The sequence below is a fragment of the Leptodactylus fuscus genome, chromosome 7, assembly GCF_031893055.1.
Source record: "Leptodactylus fuscus isolate aLepFus1 chromosome 7, aLepFus1.hap2, whole genome shotgun sequence".
In the NCBI taxonomy this organism is placed as follows: Eukaryota; Metazoa; Chordata; class Amphibia; order Anura; family Leptodactylidae; genus Leptodactylus; species Leptodactylus fuscus.
Window position 1 is genome coordinate 69477754 of NC_134271.1, and position 26390 is coordinate 69504143.

At 41.8% G+C, this 26390-nt stretch overlaps 1 protein-coding gene across 6 annotated transcripts in view; it reads left to right on the forward strand.

The window, feature by feature from the left end:
* ZNF536 (zinc finger protein 536) overlaps positions 1-26390 on the forward strand; it is a 460947-nt gene that overhangs the window by 366837 nt on the left and 67720 nt on the right. The window lies entirely within an intron of this gene.

The following is a 26390-nucleotide window of genomic DNA, read 5'->3' on the forward strand; positions in this document are numbered from 1 at the left end:
CGCTCCACACCAGTCTCCATTCAGGTCCGACCTTAGACTCCGCCTCCTCCGGCAGAGCCAGCGCTGATTGGCCGAAGGCTGGCCAATGCATTCCTATGCGAATGCAGACTTAGCAGTGCTGAGTCAGTTTTGCTCAACTACACATCTGATGCACACTCGGCACTGCTACATCAGATGTAGCAATCTGATGTAGCAGAGCCGAGGGTGCACTAGAACCCCTGTGCAAACTCAGTTCACGCTAATAGAATGCATTGGCCAGCGCTGATTGGCCAATGCATTCTATTAGCCCGATGAAGTAGAGCTGAATGTGTGTGCTAAGCACACACATTCAGCACTGCTTCATCAAGCCAATACAATGCATTAGCCAGTGCTGATTGGCCAGAGTACGGAATTCGGCCAATCAGCGCTGGCCAATGCATTCTATTAGCCCGATGAAGTAGAGCTGAATGTGTGTGCTAAGCACACACATTCAGCTCTACTTCATCGGGCTAATAGAATGCATTGGCCAGCGCTGATTGGCCAGAGTACGGAACTCGACCAATCAGCGCTGGCTCTGCTGGAGGAGGCGGAGTCTAAGGTCGGACCTGAATGGAGACTGGTGTGGAGCGATCTTAGACTCCGCCTCCTCCAGCAGAGCCAGCGCTGATTGGCCGAATTCCGTACTCTGGCCAATCAGCACTGGCTAATGCATTGTATTGGCGTGATGAAGCAGTGCTGAATGTGTGTGCTTAGCACACACATTCAGCTCTACTTCATCGGGCTAATAGAATGCATTGGCCAGCGCTGATTGGCCGAATTCCGTACTCTGGCCAATCAGTGCTGGCCAATGCATTCTATTAGCTTGATGAAGCAGAGTGTGCACAAGGGTTCAAGCGCACCCTCGGCTCTGATGTAGGAGAGCCGAGGGTGCACTTGAACCCTTGTGCACCCTCAGCTCTGCTACATCAGAGCCGAGGGTGCGCTTGAACCCTTGTGCACACTCTGCTTCATCAAGCTAATAGAATGCATTGGCCAGCGCTGATTGGCCAATGTATTCTATTAGCCTGATGAAGTAGAGCTGAATGTGTGTGCTAAGCACACACATTCAGCTCTACTTCATCGGGCTAATAGAATGCATTGGCCAGCGCTGATTGGCCAGAGTACGGAACTCGACCAATCAGCGCTGGCTCTGCTGGAGGAGGCGGAGTCTAAGATCGCTCCACACCAGTCTCCATTCAGGTCCGACCTTAGACTCCGCCTCCTCCAGCAGAGCCAGCGCTGATTGGCCGAATTCCGTACTCTGGCCAATCAGCACTGGCTAATGCATTGTATTGGCTTGATGAAGCAGTGCTGAATGTGTGTGCTTAGCACACACATTCAGCTCTACTTCATCGGGCTAATAGAATGCATTGGCCAATCAGCGCTGGCCAATGCATTCTATTAGCGTGAACTGAGTTTGCACAGGGGTTCTAGTGCACCCTCGGCTCTGCTACATCAGATTGCTACATCTGATGTAGCAGTGCCGAGTGTGCATCAGATGTGTAGTTGAGCAAAACTGACTCAGCACTGCTAAGTATGCATTCGCATAGGAATGCATTGGCCAGCCTTCGGCCAATCAGCGCTGGCTCTGCCGGAGGAGGCGGAGTCTAAGGTCGGACCTGAATGGAGACTGGTGTGGAGCGACCTTAGACTCCGCCTCCTCCAGCAGAGCCAGCGCTGATTGGCCGAATTCCGTACTCTGGCCAATCAGCACTGGCTAATGCATTGTATTGGCTTGATGAAGCAGTGCTGAATGTGTGTGCTTAGCACACACATTCAGCTCTACTTCATCGGGCTAATAGAATGCATTGGCCAATCAGCGCTGGCCAATGCATTCTATTAGCGTGAACTGAGTTTGCACAGGGGTTCTAGTGCACCCTCGGCTCTGCTACATCAGATTGCTACATCTGATGTAGCAGTGCCGAGTGTGCATCAGATGTGTAGTTGAGCAAAACTGACTCAGCACTGCTAAGTCTCTGCATTCGCATAGGAATGCATTGGCCAGCCTTCGGCCAATCAGCGCTGGCTCTGCCGGAGGAGGCGGAGTCTAAGGTCGGACCTGAATGGAGACTGGTGTGGAGCGATCTTAGACTCCGCCTCCTCCAGCAGAGCCAGCGCTGATTGGTCGAGTTCCGTACTCTGGCCAATCAGCGCTGGCCAATGCATTCTATTAGCCCGATGAAGTAGAGCTGAATGTGTGTGCTTAGCACACACATTCAGCTCTACTTCATCAGGCTAATAGAATACATTGGCCAATCAGCGCTGGCCAATGCATTCTATTAGCTTGATGAAGCAGAGTGTGCACAAGGGTTCAAGCGCACCCTCGGCTCTGATGTAGCAGAGCTGAGGGTGCACAAGGGTTCAAGTGCACCCTCGGCTCTCCTACATCAGAGCCGAGGGTGCGCTTGAACCCTTGTGCAGCCTCGGCTCTGCTACATCAGAGCCGAGGGTGCGCTTGAACCCTTGTGCACACTCTGCTTCATCAAGCTAATAGAATGCATTGGCCAGCACTGATTGGCCAGAGTACGGAATTCGGCCAATCAGCGCTGGCCAATGCATCCCTATGGGAAAAAGTTTATCTCACAAAAATCACAATTAAACACCCGATAGAGCCCCAAAAAGTTATTTTTAATAACATTCCCCCCTAAATAAAGGTTATCCCTAGCTATCCCTGCCTGTACAGCTATCCCTGTCTCATAGTCACAAAGTTCACATTCTCATATGACCCGGATTTGAAATCCACTATTCGTCTAAAATGGAGGTCACCTGATTTCGGCAGCCAATGACTTTTTCCAATTTTTTTCAATGCCCCCAGTGTCGTAGTTCCTGTCCCACCTCCCCTGCGCTGTTATTGGTGCAAAAAAGGCGCCAGGGAAGGTGGGAGGGGAATCGAATTTTGGCGCACTTTACCACGTGGTGTTCGATTCGATTCGAACATGGCGAACACCCTGATATCCGATCGAACATGTGTTCGATAGAACACTGTTCGCTCATCTCTAATCCTAATGTAAGAGAATTCTTAGAGAATACTTGCCTTCCACTTTAATTCCACTAAGAAATGGTTGGCAACAAACCCAATAGCATACTTTAACTTAATATTGGATCTTAGCTCAGGACATCCCTACGCTACTGCCTGAACCTTCGGTTATAAACTGCCACCAAGTAGGAAGCTTTCACATCCTCAATAGCCCTAGTGGCTTCACTATGGTGCCTTATATATACCTTAAATGAGTTTTTCCACAATTGACATTTATCACTTTATCCACAGGTCAGAGGATACATTTGTGATCACTGGGACCTTACAGGGGGCTCGTGGCCCCCATTGTCATGTATTTGGAGCCAGCTGTGGATCAGTGATAAATGATGATTGTGAGAATTTCTCTTATTATACCCTGATAAACATATCTTAAAGGTATCAATGGAGGGGACAGATGTCTAGGATAACCACAGACATTGAAGCCCTGCTCTTCTTGGCTGCACATGTTTTCCTCTGTATTGAAAGATTGCAAGGTACTGTAACTAGTATATGTCTTTTAGTGGAAAACTCCCCAATTAACCTCTAGCGAATCCAACAACTCCGTACCCATTACCCATTTATGTAAATGAGAACTGTGTAATACTTAATTTCCCCATCTGGACACACTGTGATCAGTGTAATGTGGGGGGGCCCTTTTAACAAAAGTGGAATAACCTTTTAAACATCTCTATAAATGCAGTTATGTCCATGATGGAATACATAGGAAGAAAGTTTGATATGAAAACCACATTATACTTGGGATTGCGTTCTCCATCAGATAAAACACTAGACGGGTCTTTTGCAGGTGACAGACATTAAAAACAAACTGTACCAATTGCCTGTTTTTGTTATTGCATTCCAAGTGTCTAACCTTTCATTGTGATGGAACTCACAGACATGAATATTACATTTGTACATCAGAATGGAAAATATTCTAATTCTCAAGAATAAGTCACTTTTGCAATTGCCTCTTTAAGTAACTTCCAGATATTTTAAAATCCTTCAGCACGGGGAAAGCGGCATTAATAGAGGCCAAAAACAGTGTTTTCCTCATGTCAATTCACAAGTGAGACTTTTGCAGAATACTCAAGATTGATCAAGCAGCAAATGAGCAGTCAGTTGGATGCGGGCTGCAAAGACGGGGGGAACGTGGAGTGTTGTGAAGAAAATAATATTTTTAATAGAATTTCAAGTGATTGATCCCATTTCAGGAGTGCAGGGTGAGACATGGAGTGGGATATTTGGTAAATGGATGTACTGAAATTATAGTTAAGAATGATTAGAAATTAGAGTTTATAAACTCTCTACTGCCTGGCCTCAGTTTTATAATGAATTTATATCCACCTAAACATAATAATTAAAACGGATTGTATGTAAAGCTATCGTATCAGTCAGTTCAGAGGCCGCATCAAGTTGAATCAAACACATGTTCTCAGTAACATTATCAGACTGCTTTCCTGAAAAACTCTGTGCTGCAGGGAACCCGGGCTCTCGCCACTGTGTAATACAACAATCTATGACCTCCGATAAGATAAGCATACTCCTCTCTACAAAAATCTGATCCGTTGGGAATTCTGCTTCTTCCACTATGTAATTAATAGTCTTTGATCTTTCCCATATTGAGTGTTCCCTTCTCCTGAAATATTCTGTGCTGCTGGGAGATCCCTCCACTAAGTAACTCTCAGTTTTTGACCATTAACTTATCTTCATGCTCATCTTCATCATTACCATCATGGCCCTATTACATTCAGCCCTGTTCTCGCTATCATCATCACAGATCAACAGCATATGCCTCACCTGAAATCCTCTGTGCTCCTGGAGTACTCTCAGTCTATGTCTGCATGCACAAGGCCATATGCATGTAGCCAGGCCATGACTGAATGGCACGTCAATGATACTAATGTGCTGCCCATCCCTCCATGGCCCAATTCACGTCTATCAGCAAACCTGGAACCAAAATGGACAGGAATAGGTCCTGTCATAAGTTTTACCCCAGACTCACTGCCACATACACTGGTTTGTGACAATACACGGGTGTGTGCATGCAGCCACTGAAAATTAATGGGTCGCTGCGCTAGTTGTGAAAGACATGGCTTGCACACTGACAAAGCACACAGTTGTGTGCATGGCGCCTATGACTTAAAATGCAACTCTAAGGCCTGGTTTACATCTGCACATGGGTTTCCGTTCAGGAGTCTACTTGGGGACCCCTGAACAGAAACCTAATCCGCATTAAAAAAGTGGTTACCTTAGGAAACTCGCAGACCCCATAGACTATAATGGGTTCTGTGAGGTCTTTTCTCTCCACTTTTTTAATGCAGAGAGGGGAACGGAATGGTCCTAATGCAGATGTGAACCAGGCCTTATAAACATCTTTACATTAATTTCCTCTGAAAAGCTTTGTGTCTTCAGATATAGTTACATAGTAGATGAGGTTGGATAAAGACATCAGTCCAGCAAGTCCAACCTATAACCCTACAATCCCCTACAGTGTTAATCCAGACGAAGGCATAAAACCCCATGAAGCTCATGCCAATTGCCCCAATTCAGGGAAAAAATTCCTTCCTGACTCCAATCTGGCAGTCAGTATAAAAACCCTGGATCCTTAAAATCCTTAGACCTTTGTGCTATTGGTTTCTAGAGAAATATTTCTAGCAACTCAAAATACTGTTACGAACTATTCTGGGACACCACAACAAAGATCTAACTGGGGATCACATTGTGATGACCTGTTATTGTGGCCAGAAGAGTCTGATGTTTGTTTTCCCATGCAGTCCCTTTCTTTGACCCCCTTGCCACTCATCCCATAGTCTTGTTTGCTGACAATGCTTAAGCAGAAGAGAGTCCTATATAGTTTCTCATTTAACCAAAGAGGAGTTAGACTCCCCTTGGGCAAGTGCCCATATGGGCTGCCCCTATGGTATGTACATCCTTGATAACACATAAGAAAGTAACTAAAATCTAACCTTTAATGTTGCTTGTGCACCCACATCTGTACCAGTATAATTACCCGCCACCATTTAGGTAATGCGCCCCCTCAGACATAGCCACTTGCTGTACAATCACCTTCTCTGCAATGACAAAAACCCACTTTTAGCTCCAATGTTCTGAAGTGATCTCTTTATAACGATTGTATCACTCTTTCCATTTGTTTTTTATACATTTGTTATAATTTCCTTTTTTTCATATTTAGCTTGGCTTACGCATTTCAGTGTGAAAAGGGTAATTGATGGGCTGCTGAAAAAAATACACAAGAACAGAACAGAAGAAAAAAAAATAACACTTGAGTTTAAAGCTATGTCTGAATCAAAGGGCATTGTATTCTCGGCAGAAGTAACATAATCTTTTGTTTTCCCGTTTATTGCTGGAAATTGTTACAATTGTTGGGTTTCGCTGTAGAGTATACGCTTTTTCTGCTTCGGCTTTTGTCAAGCTTTGTCAAGGAGCTTCAAAGTGAATATCTACCCTTTGCATTTTACTTTTAATAGGACCCAAGCTCTGTTCTGATAAATGTCTTAATACAGCTTTATAGTGGTCAGAGCTCGGTTTTTCAGAAACAGAGCTCGGGCTCTTCTATGTCAACCTACAGAGATTAGTGGATTACTGCATACTGTTTATACACAGAACACAATAAGAAAACTCTATGCAGTAAGCTCCCTCATGTGGCTGCTGAAGACGGACAACATTTTAGTATTTAAATCTCTGCTTATACAGCAAAAAAAAAGTGTCCGAAAAATAGACCTCTGACTACTATAGAGATATAAAATGCACAAAGGGGGGACACCGAGTGTCGATATAGTATAGTATTTCAGATAGTGAGGTGAGAATTGCTAAGAGTGGCTTCTTACCTCCTGGTAGGTCACAACACCACAACAGCATATAATGAGCCCAAGAATGGTGGTAGGTGCTTTCCCCTTAACGCTGACCAAAGGTAGCGTGATTGTCAATACGAGGAGCCTTCAGGGTTCTGGACCAATCAGGTAGGGAGGAATATGGGTGAAGCGCATACAAACTCAATCTTTCTCAAGAGTTCTTCAATAACTTTATTGAGTACCAAGCACGACGCGTTTCGGGCTGGGCCCTTTCTCAAGTGCAATTAAAACTGGCTTGTTGGTTGCCAACCCATATTCCTCCCTACCTGATTAGTCCAGAACCCTGAAGGCTCCTTGTATTGCTATAAAGATATATCATGACATGTATTAGTATAGAGCACTAGAGACTTCAAGACAGTTAAAGGGATGTTGAGAGGATATGCATTACTGATTGGTGGGAGAGTGACCTCTGAGATCCCCAGCAATCTCTTACAAGGTTGGACTGAGGTCACTTTAGGAGTTCTCCTGCATAGCAGCATCCTAGCAACCCTTTGTGCAGACCCAGGACCCTTTACGTGAATAGGGTTGTTTTGTAGGTCCCACACAAGGGTAGCTGGAAGTATTGCTACTGTATACAGGGAAAATCAGTACCACTGCATATACCTAGTGCTCTTTCCTCTTCATTGCAAGGATCAATTGTTGGCAAGCAGACACCAATAACATCTCACTTTGTATAGTAGGTAAAATCCTGCTTAGCAAAATGGCAGAAGTCTCTGAATATCATTTCTCCGTTCTTTACAAGTCTTCTATTGTATATAATCTCTGCTCGCTGGGCTGTGGAGCCCTCACTCTGTTTACTAAGGCCAGGCTTGCAGATGAAATAATTTATAACCCTTCCTGTTGGGTTTTTATGTAATAACTTTGAAACTCATATAAAGTAATGATCCACAAACTCTTTTAATGTTCATTATAAAATGTGAAATATTCCGCAGAACTGTGCCAATTATGTGACCAGACATAACTGTTTCACACATGAGTAAATACAGGGAGGCTTTAACACAACTATATTATCACCTTGTCTATTCTTTCGCACTGATGGGATAACACGACTTAAGTATTTTTTTTTATCTTACTCGGAAAAAATTAAGTAATGGACAAATTTCCATCAAGCTTGCGTTTATTGGTTTTCACAATAAAGTGCTTGAATATATAAAACTATATTTGGTAACCTGCACTGAGCTTAGTAAAAGCTGAGCACTATTCCACAGTTTATATGTGTTATTTCTGCCAATGTATCAATAAGTAATGGTATTATATTTATGGATGAATAATAATATATTCAGGAGTGTTATATGTTCATAGACCTACGTGCTGTCCGCCATTTCAGTTGCGCATCTTTCTCTAGCTCTCTCAGACTCCCCATAGTTAACACTGTAAGGACTTGCCATATACTGATCCTTGCCTTCTTCATACACAAGAGCTATATTCACAAATCAGAGCTGAAATATCCCAATATTCCTTGCTTGTCCATTGTCTGCACAGAGCTGTAACTCAGGGCTCAGTGGAACATACAGTATATAGTAATAGTACTCAAAAAAAGTTCAGCCTCGTTCACACTTGTACTTGTATGCAAATTTAGAATCTCAATACAGTGCACAACATCATATCGCCCATCTTATTGTGGCAGTATTGTTTTATGCAGATGCACTATATTGTTTTCTAGTAGATCTAATATAATCTAATATGATCTGAACAGAATCTTGAACCAAAATGCACAACTTTATATAAAGCACAGTGTTGCCCTTTAAAGGGGTATTTCAGTAATAAGTTATTCCCTATTCATTGCATAAGATATAATTGTGAGATTGGTGAGGGTCCAATTGCTGGGACTGTCATTGATCATGAGAGAAGGATCTCAATTCTCCCATTGGAATGAAATGGTCGTCAGGCGTGCGTGCACACCATGGCTCCATTCACTGTCTATCGGACTAATGAAGATAGCCAGATGTTGCACTAGGTGGCACTCTTCAGCAAAATGGAGACTCTAGATCCCTGTTCTCCCTATTTGTGGGGCTCTCAGCTGACTGACTGTCACTGATCTAGCAGTTAGTCCATATCCAGGGCATTGGGAATAACCTGTTATTACCGGAATAATATGACAGGTCATCATCAATATCAGATCAAAGGGGTCTGAAACTGGACACCCCCTCCAATCAGCTGTTTGGAGAGGCTGCAGCCTCTTCACTGTATACCAAGTATAGCGCCATTAATAGTATAGTGGCTATGCTTGGTATTGCAACAAACAATGTGACTCATGAGAAAAACTGGCAAATGGAGGTACTGACAAGATTGGAGTCACCAGGTTAGGAGCCATGATTTCTAGCAGCATACTGACATGCTGTTAGTATAGGGATCCCAAACCTGGTGACGAGTTCCCTTTAAAGCATCCAATAACCTAACGTTTCTGTAATATAGCAGAATTTTGTATTCTGAATAATCAGAATTTTACTATGTCAACAAACCCGAGAGTTATCTGCACTGTAAAAATGTCAGGTCTGTATTACAACTCTGACCTAACGTCCCCAGGGACAGTTCTAGCTTTGTGATAAAAGCCTTCCATGTCCCATCATCTCACTGCAGAATTCCTATGACAGACTTTCCAGCAGGGTTAAACTTTTGTCCCTGTGACTCACACAACTGTCTCTTTGTTCCAGCTCCTTTTTGATGATTATACGCCCCTTCAAAAATTTTTACATGAATTGACACTTGTTCTAATATTTCATGTGCCGAGAAAGAGAAAGGGGTCTGACGGAAAATACATAAACACATTTCTACATGTTGCATTTAGTGTCCTTTGAGCCAGGGATTCTTTGAGAGAGCAGTCACAGTGTCACAGTGTTGCTGGTAGCTTGTGTCTTTACAAGAAAACTTGCATTCAGCAACTCTAAGACCCTCGCTGGCCGCACAATGTTCTACCTTGCAATCTGCTCTGTGTGTTTTTGAACATTGTGCGTCTCCATTGAAAGTGAGGTTTGTCTGATCAAATGTCACTCAAGCCCTGTCACAAAAAGAATGTATGATTTGCCATGGCCTGAATAGCAGAGACCCACTCCAAAAGGATTAGTCCTCAGCTATTTCTTAATTCTCATCTGTAGACCAAGGAAACGGATAAAAGCAGGTCTTTGTTGAGTACAATTTCTTTAGGTCGGATTTTTTTTTTCTCTCTAGGAATGTCTGTATGCTATTATATGGCCCTTAACCCCTTCCACAACCTGGATATAATATCTATATTGCTACTAATAAATATCTTAACAAGTTTTCCATTCTATATAAAGAAATCACAATTACCATGCAATGAAAAATTTATAACTTACTTATGCACTTTCAAGATCTCTTCTTGCTGTCAGTGAATGGCACCAGTTTTCTTTACATCTAAATCTGTACAGGCCTAATATTTGTTATATTCAAGGGTTTGTTACAATTGTATCCATATCAATTCCTTTAAAATATATCAGGATGGAACATAGGAATGTCTAGACAATGTAATGCTACAACCCACGTTGCGAATGTGCAGCTTTTTGACCACGGAAAAAACGTTGCATATTACGGTACCTGAAAAGTGGATGGGTTTCTGGCTAGTCCCATCCACACACTGCAGAAAAAAAAATTGCTTTTGCAATCGCACATGTCAATTATATCTATGGAAACGCTGGCATTTTCTGTATAGGTATAATAGAGACAGAAAACTCTTCAGACTTTCTGTGAAAAACGTCATGGAAAAAATGCAATGAGTTTCTGTTATGGTATTTTCCGTAGCGTTTTTTTGGCTGCAACTCGCTATGTGTGATGTTTTTAGCCCCTGGAATGTTTTTGTGGCTTATGCAACTTTTTAATACTTTGTACCAAATTTATTAATGCCCTGCACCATTTTATAGAAATCTTTTTTCACTCTATGGCAGTGTGGGCCTGGTTCACATTGGTGCACAGGTTTAAGCCTTATTTATTGCTTGTGACTTTTTAATAAGTTGCTAAATTGTTGTACAAAAACAGACTACACTTCTAATTTGGCTTAAAAAATACACCAAAAACCCCCTAGTGAGCTGTGATGGCTTTCCCCTGGAGAAATGAACCACTTTGATAAATTTTGTCACAAAAAAAAAAATCAATATTAAAAAATAAGCCAAATCAAAAAAGTGACTAAAAATTCATTGGCCTAATGAAAGGAACCGGTGACGTCACACAGTGACAGTGCTGAGGCCACTCATGGTGGTGAGGACTTCATCTGGCAGAAGCCCAGGTACATACTAGACCAGACCGCGGCAAAGGACATTGGAGCGCCAGGGATGGTGGAGTGTAATTTTATGTTTCACCTTCCCTGGCCTCCTGCCCAGGTACTGAGATTCCTGGACAACCCCTTTAATGTCATGCTTTGCAGTCAAGTTGTTAAAAATTATATCCAGCCATTCCTTAACAATTTTCATTGCTGGGAAAACTGTGTGATAACCATAATGGGGGCCATTATGCATGGGTTGTGCATCAGCAAGGTTTCTAAAACTCCCTCCTGATAGTACACTTTCTACCAATAACTATTTGGACACCCATGCAAATGAAGATATCTGCGGTCGTGATGTACGTCACGTCTTCCGCCATTAAATAGGAAACAGCATTGGCATTAGTGCATTGGCATTAGTCACATGCAAGATGCCATGAAGTGCAGAGTTGTCCGATTTCGAGAAAGGGGTAATTGTGAGGTACCACAGAAATGGTCCTTAAGGGACATAGCAAGGGAACTGAATTACCCAAAACTGACAGTGGCCTATGTGATTACAAAGTGGAAGGTGAACGGTGATTGTTGGAATGTGCCCAGAGTTGGCAGACCCCCAAAACTGGGAGAGATAAAGACCGACAAGTGCTGGCCAGAGGAATCGCACCCAACCGATGGCTCACATACACCAGGAGTTTCACCAGGCATCCGAGAGTATTGTGTTGATCAATACCAACCGTAAGGAAACATCTGCTTTTCTATTCTATCACAGGTGTCCAAATACTTATTGGTAGACAGAGTAGCAATGAGTCTCCATGCTGCTCCCCATACCCTATTACATTGAGCAAGACAGCCATTAGTCCATATGTTCATTTTTCCTACAGCTATGGAATATGATAGCAGGAAGCAGATTTGTTACCATGGTCGAATTGTCCACTTTTCTTATGCAGTAAAGTGGATAAATCTCTCCCATTGTATCCATACCATAAGACTTGTTATCAAAGCGCCATTTTGTAACCAGATTTCATCTTAGAAATGAATTATTGGAAACACCCGCGGTATATCTCCTGGGATGGGTCTTACAGCCAGACAGTTTCCCTTCATTTGTGCTGTCTTGTTTTATTTATTTGGATGTAATAGATAAGGACATGCATCGTATACAAATGTAAGATTTAGATCTCTGACCATCTATAGTAGTTATATACACAGTAGGTATGATGGCAACAAAACTCTGATGTGAGTCTCACATCTCATTTCTGTGCTGCTTCTAAGGTATCGGGCTACATGCATCTAAGAAACCATTATATCCCCCCAGTGCATGTAAATAAACAAGACTAAGTAACTGTGTAATAGTCTTAATGAAATATATACTACGGTTCTGTATTTAGGTACAGAAAGCTTCAGGGGAACACCCAGTAAGCTTAAAGCTTGCAGCTCCACAAGCATGTATGGTGGAAGAGCAGGTCTTGAAGACAAAAAGTACAGGGCTCTACAGGTACACAGGCAGGGGCGTAACTACCGGGGAAGCAGCGGAGGCAGCTGCCACAGGGCCCAGGATACTAGGGGGCCCGGTGACAGCGGCTACTGCTGCAGATTTTTATTTTTTTTTTAAATAGGCTGTTACCTGCTACAGTAACTCCAGCACGTAACGGGCCCTATTTACTGCAGCGCCGGGGGCTGCCTGAAGATGGAGAGGAGCTGCCTCCTCCACAGTCCATCTTTTAACAGTAGTAAAGCTAGCAATTGCTGCCTTTACTACTGCACCTAAGCAGGGGTCGCCTGCTGTCCGGGCCCCTGCTGCCTCCCAGCACTTGCATAGTGACAGCAGGCAGGAGAAACTTCTATCTCCTGCCCGCTGTCCCCAGACCCTGTGCCGGCATCTATACTAGTAGATTGAAGGACCTGAGACATGACGTCATCATGATGTCATCAAAGGTCCTTTAATCTACTAACAGACTCAGTGTCTTTTGTGGGCGGAGCTACCTGGATTGTACAGGTCAGTGTACAATGGGGGGAATAGGTTATAGGCCGTGAGGAAGAGGGGTACATGGGTGTGCAGGCTGTGTGAGAGAAAGTCTGCACCCCCATTCCTTCCTTTCTCACATACAGCCTGCACACCCATGTACCCCTTCTACTCACAGTCTGCACCCCCCCCCCATTCTGCCTTATTTGAGTAAGAGGGGTACATGGGCATGCAGACTGTGTGTGAGCAAAGAGGGTGACCTGGGGGTGCATGTTGTGTGTGAGAAAGAAGGGGGAATGGGGGTGCAGACTGTGGGTGAGCAAAGAAAGAGGAATGGGGGTGCAGGCTATGGGTGAGAGAGTGTGGTGGAATGGGATGTTCCCCCCTCCATATCACCCTCTTGCTTGCACACAGCTTGCACCCCCATTTCCCCTCTTGCTTATACACACTCTGCACCCCATGTCACCCTCTTATTCACAAACAGCCTGCACGCCCATGTACCTCTCTTGGAGGGGGCTCCATGTCAAAATTTCACCACGGGGCCCTGCTATTCCTAGTTACGCCACTGTACACAGGCACATATTGGTTTCACATTAATTCCTAACAAACATGCACCAACAGGGGGCTACACGGTGGCTCAGTAGTTAGCACTGCAGACTTGCAACGCTGGAGTCCTGGGTTTGAATCCCGCCAGGAACAATATCTACAAGGAATTTTTTTTTTTCCTATCAGTATGTCTTTGTAGGCCATTGGAAAAAAACAGACAGTAAGTGTCCGTTTTGTAACATTGAGGTATACGGGCAACGGACATATAACGGACAGTAACTGATAGCCATCAGTTACTGCCCGTTTGTGTCCATTATCATAGATAATATGAGCGGACACCAATGGTAGTGTGAACCCTACCTAACAATGATTGTTTTTCTGTAGAATATGCATTAATCCCATTTATAATTCATCTGTATCTAGAACAGTCTCAGGATTGAGCGGGTTCCAGACCCCTACTGTTCATGCGGCATATTCTAGTCATTAGTTTACATGATGGAGAAATACTTTTGTTTGGGATCTTATTGGAAGAACAGGTGTTATGACTCCCACTAGCTAATTCAAGGATACCACTACAGAGTTGTGCAACCCTCTCCATTAAAATCTATGGTACTTATGGAAAGATCAAAGTATACTGCGGTCAATTTGGCAGGTTAACACCACCCTTTAATGTGGTTCTCTGATTATGTTAGAAGGTCCACAAGCTGATCACACGCCACTCTACAACTGTTGGCCAAAATCTTGCCCGTGGTGTTCAATTCCACTGCAGCACCTCCGCAGGAACAATTAAGTATTACACAATTTTCATTGAAATCAAAGGACTATCCATGTAATACATGAAGTAATACATGAATGTCATTGCTTGAGACACTCTTTCTACAGTATCTGAAAATGACTTATGTGTTTATATTGGATATTTTCTGGAATATACAAGTCTTGTATTAAAGACCACCTAAGGTTTTACAGTTTTCAAAAAAAGGTTAAATCTAGTTTTCCCTTTAAATAAAAAAGTTACAATCATTCAACCTTGTTAGCGCAGGAAAAGTTTAATAATGATTTTTTCTGTGTAAACCGCAGTTTGTGTTGGGACCTTGTATGTCACAGTAATTTAAGTACAGTCATTTTGTACATTCTGATCCCATTATGCTACATTGTTACTGAATAAAGAGCAGTATTATGTTGCGCCTATAAAGGGCAGAAGGGTTCTGAATTTTATCTGCTGAACGAATCAATCTGGATTATGTCAGCTGAAAAGAATTGTGGACGGCCGGCTCCAGCAGATGGGGGATATATAGCCGGGTTTTTTTTAATGTATCTGTTCATTTGAACACATCACCAGAGATAATACCGCGTGGTGACTGAAATGAACTTTTGTTTCTTCTTCTTTTTTTCACTTTTTTCCCTCCCTAATGATGACTGTACCAATTATCATTTCAACATAGAATATTAGGAGATCAATTGGGACCGAATGGCATTTCCTAGTCGCCGTACACTTTTTTATTTAAGCTGCTCTGACAAGCTGTCTAGGTTGTGGGAACAGAACAGAGGAAGTAATGGGGGGGGGCTGGGGGGGATACAAAAAAGGAGGGTTTGGCTTGGCAGCTGATGTGAGCATCTGATCTACAATTCTGGAATTAGCAAGTTTTTGTAAAACAAAAATAAAAATAAATCTCCTTTTAGCCAAAAAGTAAATAGCATTGGAAGTTAATTAAAACATGCAACTGCAATTCTACACTAAAACCCCAACTCTCCCCAAGGAACTTTTAATCTTTTTTTTTTACAGTTTATGGTTTATATGAAAGAACATTATTATTTTTTTAATGGAAAAAAAAACACAAAAATGAGGATATATAAAAATAAATCTAAATACCCCTGTCTCATTGTAATGGTATGCATTGTGATATTTGATACAGTGTATACACCATGACAGTATCCTAGTTAACCCCAGGGAGTGCTATTAATATATACATACATATATCACCAGTTACATGATGGAAAAGTAATATCTGGCTAAAGTTACACAAACAGGAGGGAAGTTCCCAGAAGATAATCTGAATGTGGATGAGTTTAGGATTCAGGGCAAGCATACATTGGAAGAAGTGTCACCAAAAGCGCAGAAAAGTAGTTCAATTTGTGTACTGTACATAGGGGGCAGTATTATATCAGCAAGACTCTTATACATAGGGGGCAGTACTATAGTAGGTAGATTTCTGTACATAGGGAAAGCCATATAATAGTAGCAATATATTAGTTGCAGTATTAAAGTAGTTGTATTGTTGTGCATACAAAGTAGTATTATAGTAGTTATATTCTTGTACAGAGGGGCAGGATTATAGTAGCTGAATTAGGGAGTATTATTAGGCTGTTCACACGGGGTATTTTGGCCAGGATTTTGAGGCCGTATCCACCTCAAAATCCTGACCAATCCTGTTCCGGCTCCTGGAAAAAAGAAGCAATGTGCTCATTCTTCAGGCAGATTTGCCTCGCGAATCCATATGAAGACACTCCCTCCTCCCGACTAGGCCCATTCATTTGGGTCTAACCTGGAGCGGAGTGCGTAACTGGATGCCGGTATATTGCACAGGCATCCAGTCACAGCTACCCGTTTTTTGGTCCAGAAACTATGGCAGCCTCTGCTTCAGTTTCTGGACCAAAAAAACCTAGTGTGAATCCGGCCTTACAGCTGTATTCTTATACATAAGGGGACAAATGATAGTAGTTATATTTTTGTACATAGGGGTCAGTACTATAGTAGGTATATTTCTGTACATAGGGGTCAGTACTATAGTAGGTATATTTTTGTACATAGGGGTCAGTACTATAGTAGGTGTATTTCTGTACATAGGTCCAGCCATATAATAGCATTACTGTATATTAGTTGCAGTGTTAGTGGCAGTATTAAAGTAGTTGTATCCATTGTAATACTATAGTAGTTGTATTCTTCTATAGAGGAGCAGGATTATAGTAGCTGTATTATTGTACATTCAGGGCAAATTATTCCAGCTATATTCTTATACATAAGGGGTAGAATGAGAGCAGTTATATTATGTACATAGGGGGCAGTCATATATAGTTATATTCTTGTACAGAGCATCAGCATTATAGAACTTACCGTATATTTTTGCACATGGGATATTTCTATAGTAGTCATATTACTGTACATAAGTAGCAGTACTATATTAGTTGAGTTGTTCTACGCAGAGCAATATCATAGGAGCTATATTCTATTATATATAAGGTAGTCATGTATACATAATAGTAGTCATATTATTGTCCATAGTAATAATACTAGTTATATAACTATCATGTAGTTATATTGTACACATGAGCAATAGACTTAACTTATACATTTATACACAGGGGCAGTTTTATAGTAGTTACAGTATATTCTTGTACACATGGACCAATATTATAGTATGTACAAAAAGAGAAAAACATGGCCCGCACATCCCAATCTTATACATTGATCTAGTAGTGCTTCTCAGCAAATTCTACAATACTGAACATGAGGTTCTTAGTATACATATTGAGCAAGGTGTATAAGCCCACTAGCCACTTCACGGCGACCTCTTTATAGTGGGTCCCTACTCTACTGGGTGCGGTGCCGCACAGCGACCGCCACAACCGCAACACGGCGCCCACAGGGCGAGCGACCCAGTGGCCCGGCAACACCCCTGCCACCAGACCAAGCCCCCAGGGCTCTGGGCCGCGCCGCCCCATGGGCACCGCACCACAGAAGCAGCAGACACTACGCAACACCACACCATGTGAACAGATCTCAAAAATTCACCTTACCATATTGCCCCAGTCAGAGGACTGAGAGCTAGTAGGTGGGTCCCTTTTTGCAGTCTCCTGCTAATTAAAAACACCTGGGCAAAATGGGGGGAGTGCTGGTACCAAGGCAAAACAAAAAAAAATGGTGAAGGAAGAAACTTACCAGACATGTACAAAAAGAGAAAAACATGGCCCGCACATCCCAATCTTATACATTGATCTAGTAGTGCTTCTCAGCAAATTCTACAATACTGAACATGAGGTTCTTAGTATACATATTGATCAAGGTGTATAAGCCCACTAGCCACTTCACGGCGACCTCTTTATAGTGGGTCCCTACTCTACTGGGTGCGGTGCCGCACAGCGACCGCCACAACCGCAACACGGCGCCCACAGGGCGAGCGACCCAGTATTATAGTATCTACAGTCTTGTACATATGAGCAGTATTACTGTAGTTATATTCTTGTACGTACTATACGGTGGCACACTTCAGTGTACAACAAGTCCAAAGAAAAAATGTATTTACCTATTTTACAGTACAATATGAATTTCTTTTTGAAACCATGTTCAAAAAATGTTGTCTTTGGATTTGCTGTATATTGAGTCGCCGCTTCCTCCTCCATGTACCTGGTACAGAATACAGAGGGCTGGTCTAACCTCAGAAGCTTGCACCTATTTGGTGCTTCAATTGTGCTGCTATGTTCCTTGATTTGAATACTGAATATAGGGAACCGTATTATAGTCATTATATTGTTTTATATAGGGGGCAGTATTATAGTAGTTCTACAATTGTCCATAGGGGGTAGTAATATAGTAGTTGTACAATTATCCATAGGGAGGAGTGTTATAGCTGCAGTGTCACATCTGTAACAGTTTGTCACTTCCTCACCTACTTTATGAGTTCTGGATAGTAAGAAATCCGCCCTTGCATAGGAAGCAATTTAGTATAAAAATACACATAAAGTTTATTTAATGAAGCCAATTTTATGAGTTATATATGATAACTATAACAATGATATTAATGTGATTTGCGACTAATATTGTCCTTTAAATTATTTAGGATTTTCCGTCTCTTTGATTTTCGTGCTGTTTCTCATCAGTTTGCTCAGACCACAACGATTTTTACTGCCTTTGAGATATTTACTCTCGAAATCAATGGACTACTGTGTTATTATATTGTACCAAGCTGCTTGGTGTGTTTTTTTTATTCTGCAAATCTAATGCCACCATCTGCAAAGTTCTGGATTTTATAATACATCTAAGCTGTTTTTAATCTATTTTTACTGCCATGTTCTGTCCTGAAATGTCAAAGAGCGCAGAATAGGTCTCGGAATTAACATGACAGTTAAGAAACTTGGCAAGATCCGGGAGCAGATTGTGACATTAACACAATACAAAAGAGATTGATGAAATTAACATTAATGTATGCTTGTAGACACTCGGCGAAACCTATACATTCACCGTGATGAAATTAAAAAACATGGGGATTTTTTTAAAACATTTTTTTATGTTTGTATCATTAAATACAAATCTGTGCAGTGAAAAGACATTTCCATATGAAAGGAACTTACTAAAAAAATAGGACTGTAATCCTTTCTCTGGATTAAACAACAGGTTTATGTATCCTAGGTCAAATGAACATATGGTTAGGTTTGGATGCCAATATCATTTGAGATTTTTTTTTTTTTTTCGGAATCTGTAATAAACAGCTTTCAAAAGAGAAATTCTGTATTTCAGCAGCTGCAAAATGTATTATATGGTAAAAGCAGTCGTAAGCACCCGGAGTTCATTTAAGTTCACGGTTAATTCAAAAAATAAGTCGCCGAGCCTTCTATCTCTGTATAACACAAACAATATTAAAATGCTATCTTTAAAACATCATCTCAGCTCCTGCCCTTTAAAATCTGCAGCTGTTTTTGTTAGTCATAGCTGTCCAGTAAAAGGCCTGGTACAGATTGTAAAAAGCATTTTTTTGTGCTGAACAATAATTTCTTTGCAAAAGCAGCAGAGAAAATGATGAGGGTGAATGAGGTGTGGTGAAAAAAAAAAAAAAAATCAAAAACAGTATAAAAAATTGAATATCCTGCGTAGTTTGTAGAATGCAAAATCCGTGACCTGTCTTAAATTATTAAATTAAATGTTTGATAGCCGTAATTACTTAATCGCGTGTTAATTGAGAGCCCCATTAGTACAAATTATGATTCCACTACACGCCAGCGACAATGTTTCTTCATGGGTGTTTAAATCTGAAATACAGGCTTCAGGGTTTCGGTGCATAAGAAGGATGACAGTGTCGGTCCTGAAAGGTCCAGTTGTTCAGTCAAAAAGATGTTAAAGTTATGGACCTGTTGGACTTACCTATAAATGGGTCCCGATTGTGTTTTGACCGATGGTGAAAACAACCGTGAAAAACATCCATTTCACGGCCTTTTTGCACTGTTTTCACAGATCTCTCATACATTGCAGTGTATGTAGAGATCCGTGAAATCGGACAAAAATAAGCATGGCCCATATTTTGAGGATCCGGTACAACGGATTGTCAAATTATCAGTCATGTCAATAGTTCCCATTCACAGTGATATTAATGCGACTGTGTGATGGGCGCTAAAAAAATGGGTAAGGGCTCGTTCACATCTGCGCCCGGTCTACGTTCTGCAGGTTTCCGTTTCCTGCACAAAACAGAGGCAGGAGACAGAAACCTGCAGGACTCTTTCATACCCATTCAAATGAATGAAAGATGTCCGGCTGTGAGTGGCGGTGAGCGTTTTATGCTCTCCGCCGCGAAACCGTTTTTTTAAAAATCGGACACAGAGTCGGACATGCAGTACTCTGTGTCCAATTTTAAAAAACTGGTTTCGCGGTGGAGAGCATAAAACGCTCACCAACGCTCACGGCCGAACCCGGTCTTACAGCTTTCCATCTTCTGCATGCAGAAGACAGAAAGCTCAGAACGGACTCTGGGCGCTAGTGTGAACCTAGCGTAAGGCTTTATTTACATGCTGTTTTTTCACAGACCTAAAGTCCATGAAAAATGGCTGCTTCGGTATATTCCAGTCCAAGGAAGAGACTATTCATGCAGTTCTACCTACGTCCCTTTTGATGGACAGATAGGGCATGTCAGTTTATTCTGCTGGCCATGACACATGGTCCGTTAAATAAAATGAACATGTGGATAGGCCATCGCCATTAACATGGTGATGCAATGGCGGTTTTCCACTTGTCGTGTGACAATGGATACAACTTTACTTTTTACTTTTTATTTTATAATTTCGCCATGGTCTCTATCGTTCAGGTCCGCCAGGGGGAACTCGAATGACAGAAAGCTGGACTACTGAAACAGTAGATACACACAGAGACCAGGGAACCCCATTGACTATAATGAGGTCCACCGGGTGTGCTCTGTAAAGCAGTAGAGAAAAAAGTCCTCCAGAGGTTTCTGTCTCTTCACAGTTCAATATTGGTCTTTCTGTCCATGAAGAGAGAAAAATAGAACTTGTTCTATTTTTCAATGATCTTTTAAAAAAAGGAAAAGTGAACGTCCCCATTGACTCCCATTGTTCTTAAATATAATGTACAACAGACATTAAGGAAACATCTGTTACACATCCATTTTTGATATTTGTGTAAATGTGTCTTAACCCTATTTTCACAAAGATGTTGTAATTGTCCTTGTGACAAACTTTTTTTTTAATGGCCATCACATGGCTTCATTAATTTTCGTCCATGTGAATGGGGCCTAAGCGCATGACTAATATTTTGATGGTCTGTTGTAATGCACCATCAAAATATATATGTTATGTCTCTATTTCACTGGTTAACAGCCAAAATGTTTCGGGCATCAAACCAGTTGTTCTTAACTAATTTTGGGGTGCTGAGATTGAAATTGATGCTAAAATTTTAAAATTGGCTTTACTTTTCATGATATAGATGTGCATTTTATATTTCTGACAGCCTGTAATACAATACTGAGAAAAGTTGGCATCATCAGTATTGCATCATCCACTGGCATATTTGTTGGAATATAGTTATTGTATGCAACAACTACTGCTGTGATTGCATGTATAAGCATTTGTCTAGTGAGGTTGTTATTGTTGATAAAGTTAGGCTGTTTTTTTAAAAAAAAAAAACTCTGCTAGTGAAAGAGACTGGGAGGAGACATCTTATACATCTTCGTTCGGCTTATAGGCCTATCGTTCAGTCTATAGATGTTCGGGGATGCCTCGGACTTGCCGTAACAAAGCAGATAATTTCTGCTATATATGTGGCGAAGTGACGTTTGCGTCACAGAAGCGAAGTCTGACTCCTATGGTTAAGAAAGCCTACCACCTGTATTTTGGCTGCAAAATAGGTGACCAGGACAAGAGTTGGGCTCCACACATATGCTGTAATACATGTTCTTCAAATCTCAGACAGTGGTTGAACTGGAAGAGACAGTCTATGCCGTTTGCAGTGCCAATGGTCTGGAGAGAGCCATCTGACCATAGTGACAATTGCTACTTCTGCAAGGTGCCTCCAATTGGGAAAGGAATTTCAAAAAGAAAGAAGTGGACTTTACAGTATCCGAATATTCCATCTGTGATACGCCCAGTAGCTCATTCTGAAGAATTGCCAGTTCCAAATGCTCCAGAAACATTCTCGCTCGATTCCACTGACGAGGAATCTATTGTCTACTTAACACTGTTAACACTGCCCCTACACGATTAACAACACCCTTAAGTGGTTACCTGGGAACTTTTAGGCCAGGGTTACATGGTGATTTGGGCTGTGACTGTAACTTCTAGTTGAAAAAAGAAACTAGAAGTCGCAGTTGTGGCACTCTTGAGGTGGCAATATGACTCCATTCAGTAACATCTGTGAAGTAGTAGCAAAGCAATTCAGTCACTGGTTGTGCGACAGGAGTTGAGACCAAAGCTGTGTAGCCCTAGCCTTAACCTGATGGTATTGATTTGACTCCTGGTTGCATTGATGAGCATCCTGTGATGCCACTCAAATGTGTTCGCATTCAAGGGTCAAACTATCACTTTAAAAGGTGCCGTAAAACTGTACCCGTGTATGAGATATTGAAAACACCCCGTAGACACAGCAAAAAATAAATAAATAAAAAAATCCACATGGAAATCAGAATCCATCGATTGAACTCTACTCTTTCCAATGCATAGAGTGAAACAAGTGGTGAATCCACCACACAACCAGCCATGCAATACAAGGAACTATGCCTAAATCCAAATAATCATGGTCCAAAAACAGCCATTTTGTACCCGAGGGGTGCCTGTTTTTATAGATCCCTCAAAGACTGAATGAAGGGATCCGAGAAAATGAACAATCTTATTTCTACCTGTTTTAAATATTTTAAAGGAGTGTCTCTCACCAGTAACATCTGTATAAAACCAGCACCATAGATAAATAGACTAGGGTCATCAGAAGCCAGCAGTCTTTTCCCATATTTCTCTGTGCGTCTCTTCTCTGGATATATCTGTTTTTCTTAATATACAAATTCCGTTCTTAAAGGGAGTTTGTCATCAGATCAAATGGATAGGGTCCCTTACAAAATATAAAAATGAGTCGTTTGAATCAAGAAGGGTGTCACAATTGCCCTTGCTGTTAAAAACAAACAAAAAAACAACAACACCCAACCTTCTGTCCTTCCCACCATTCTTTGATTGATAAGGCCAGGCAGCATAGAATAGAATCTTGCTCGGTCCTGAGCTCACATCATTGCATTGGTTATCTGGGCTAGTGCAATTCTACTGACTTCTGGTGAACTTCAGAGCTGTACTGCGCATGCAGAGATAATCAGAGTAGCTGCGCAAGCTTGTGAACTCAGGGCCAGGTAAGATTTCATCTACAATACCTGGCCTTGAAAATCAGAGGAGGGAGGGACATCTGTCAAAAGCAGATTTGCTTATTTACGTAGTGAACTACTGTATTAAGAAGCGAAACTTAAATCTTCTGGGCCCTACAAGAAAATATGCATCAGGGCCTTCCACCTTTACACGCCATTATTAATACTGCTAACTACAGTATGTAGTGATATAGAGTTAGGGGACATGTGTATGGCATACCAGTTGTTGTGGGACCAGCACCAGGATCATAAATGGCACACAGTAAGCTGGAGCACTGGGACCCAGGAGCTGCAAGTCTTATTTATGATATGATGGGGCCCTATTCTAAGCTTTGCTTTGGGGCCCCCAATATACTTGTTTCACCCCCTGTGAGGGATAAATCACACATGATGAGCAGAATTTTCCCTTTCCTTAAGCCTAGGAAAACTAGATAAAACATCTATTTTCTATCAGTTTCTGGGAAAGCTGAATAACTTTGGCTAACTACAAGACAATGCCCAAGACAAAAATAATAATCACAATAAATATAATGTGTTATATTTGTAGCACCAACATATTGTGTAGTGCTGAACACAGCACACACTTATTTGAATCATTCTCAGAGTTTACCATCTGAATTCCAATCCCTGTACTGTAATTTTTAAGAGATTGATCTCCAGCCAACATGACTGCTCCAAAAACTAAAAATTACAAAATAAAAAAACCTGGCCAGTTCCATTGTAACACATCAGGACTTCACAATGAGCGATAAAAGGGTGTTTTATATAAAGTCATGAACTGTAATAACCTCTAGCTATTTTGATATTTTCATCTTTTAATATTTTTCTCTCTCCCCCTGAAAAGAACATGGTCCTTTCTTTTTAATCCATCTTTGTTTGGCACCTTTGCCCAGAGGAAAATAAAACCACCTTGATGATGGGCACGATGCCACGTTGACAGATGGGCCCAACGTTTAGACATGCCAAAGAAACAGTATGTGACTCCCCGGCTCCGAGCTAGGTTACTTCTATTCATGTTGAAAAATGTTAAGCAACAATAGCCCTTGGATCGTACGTAAGCGGACGACAATTGCTGGTGCCGTGCAGGAGTGTTATTTTTAACTGATAAATACTGTGCATTGTATTTTTTTTCCTTATTTTTGGAAGGGGGAGTGATGAGGGGTGGGAGGGGGAGAGTTTGATGAGTATAGGAATAAAGCTTGGTAGAGAAGGCTCCGAAACGCGTTGCCTAGAGAGAGAAGAACAGCAGACTATTGACCAAAATGGTTTTTGTGGTCTGGCCAATATCTTTCCAAATAGCTCAGCTGGGGTGAAAGCTTAGACTATAGTCTTGTAGGATTGTACGTATAGTTTATCCTGATTAAGCCAAAAGCCTGCACATGATTACGTCGTCCTTTTGAAGCTTTTCAAACCTATTTTTGTTTTTTGTGTCATCTGTGTCCAACAAATGAGGTTATTGTTATACTATAGTTAACATGGGGAGCGTGAAGCTTGTGCAAGTGCTATGCTTTAAATGGGAACAGAAGTATTAGAGGTTGGGATTAACTCCTGCGCTTGCAGCAACGCCTCCCCGCTGATGACCGTCTTTTGCTGATCACACAGGGAGGGGGAGGGACAAAGCAGTTAAACTTTGTGTTATTCCTGGGGCTTCATCCGGATAAGCTTTGTCATGGTCACATTTATGTTCATTGCAACAATACAAAAAGTTTTGGGGTTCAACTACAATTACAGCAATGTGGCCATGTATTGTACGTAGCACTGACATAATCTGCGGCATGGTAAAGAGAATATATTCATTTGCATCAGGTCAAAAGCTTAGAGTTTCGTTGTTCACAGAATTAGTGACATCAACATATCCTTAATTTAATGGCTTGCAAGACAGATCTTCATTAGTGGTCTCAATGTACTGCTCACTAAATGGCCGCTTTATTAGAGACCCCTTTCCTGTTCGCCATTGCAGCATTCCTGTATGTAGATTAGACCCATGACCCTGCGGCTCAGTATAAAATTAAGTAAGGAGGTTTTCTGTGGATCAGCTTCAGTGTGAATTGACATTAGAGTGGGAAAATTGTGTGGTCTTTGAATGACCAATGGCCATCGGTGCTTGACTAGCCAGGGCCAATATTTCAAAAACTGCCAATTTTGTGGGGTCTTCTTGTGCAATGGTTTGGTGAGTGTGCCAAGAATGAGGTGGCTGAGAAAAAATTCAGCGACAGCAGAGCCTGTGGAGGTAACTTGTTGACAAAAGGGATCAGAGGAGTTGTCAAGCAGTCAAGCACATTACAGCCAAATACAATGCTGGTGCGCCAAGTAACGTGTCCGAACACACAACTCATTGTATCTTAGCACAGATGGGCTATAACAGCAGAAAGTAAGTTCAAGTATTATTCCTTTCTAAAGGTAAATGAAACACTCCAGAGGGCAAAAGAGCACAAAGTAGTTGGAAAACATTGTCACAGGTCCCCATGAACCTGAACGGGGGGCTTAGTGTCTCAAATAGCCCTACAATAGTGTAACCTGCGGTAGCATTAACAGTAAAAAAAACAACAACCCTTTATTCTTAGAGGCATAAAGATAAGTCTAATGAGTTTCATCAGACTTATCTGTGGTGCTCCCAACACCAGCACTGTTCTTCACTGAAGCCACAGATGTACATCCCATCTTTATTGTGCTTGTGTTGGAGGTTTGGCGCATGCACATTGAAGCCAAGGTGTACTTCTTTGACCTCATTGAAGAACTGATCTGTTGTGGGGACTACAGCTGATGATAAATATTCACCCAACAGCTTTTTTTTATTCCTAATGTGTCCACAGATTGTGTTATAACAGGGCTGTTTGGCACACTGAACCCCCATTCCCAAATCACCCTAACAGGTCCCCTTTAAATTAATACTACCTCCTGTGTGCCTGCTTAAAGAGGAACTTTCACCACCTCCACTTCTTAGCATCTGCTAATAGGCACAATTGGAATTTCCTCTCTAGCCTACACCATTCCTGAGCAACAAGCATTGTTAGTTTTGGTGCCTGACGTTGTATTTAAGAATGTCAGAAGTGTTGTGTCAGGCAGGGAATGTAACTCAGAGCTCCAATAAGAGGCAGCCAGTGTCAGCACTCAGAATCACACCCCTTGCCTTTTTCTGTCTGATACCACTCCC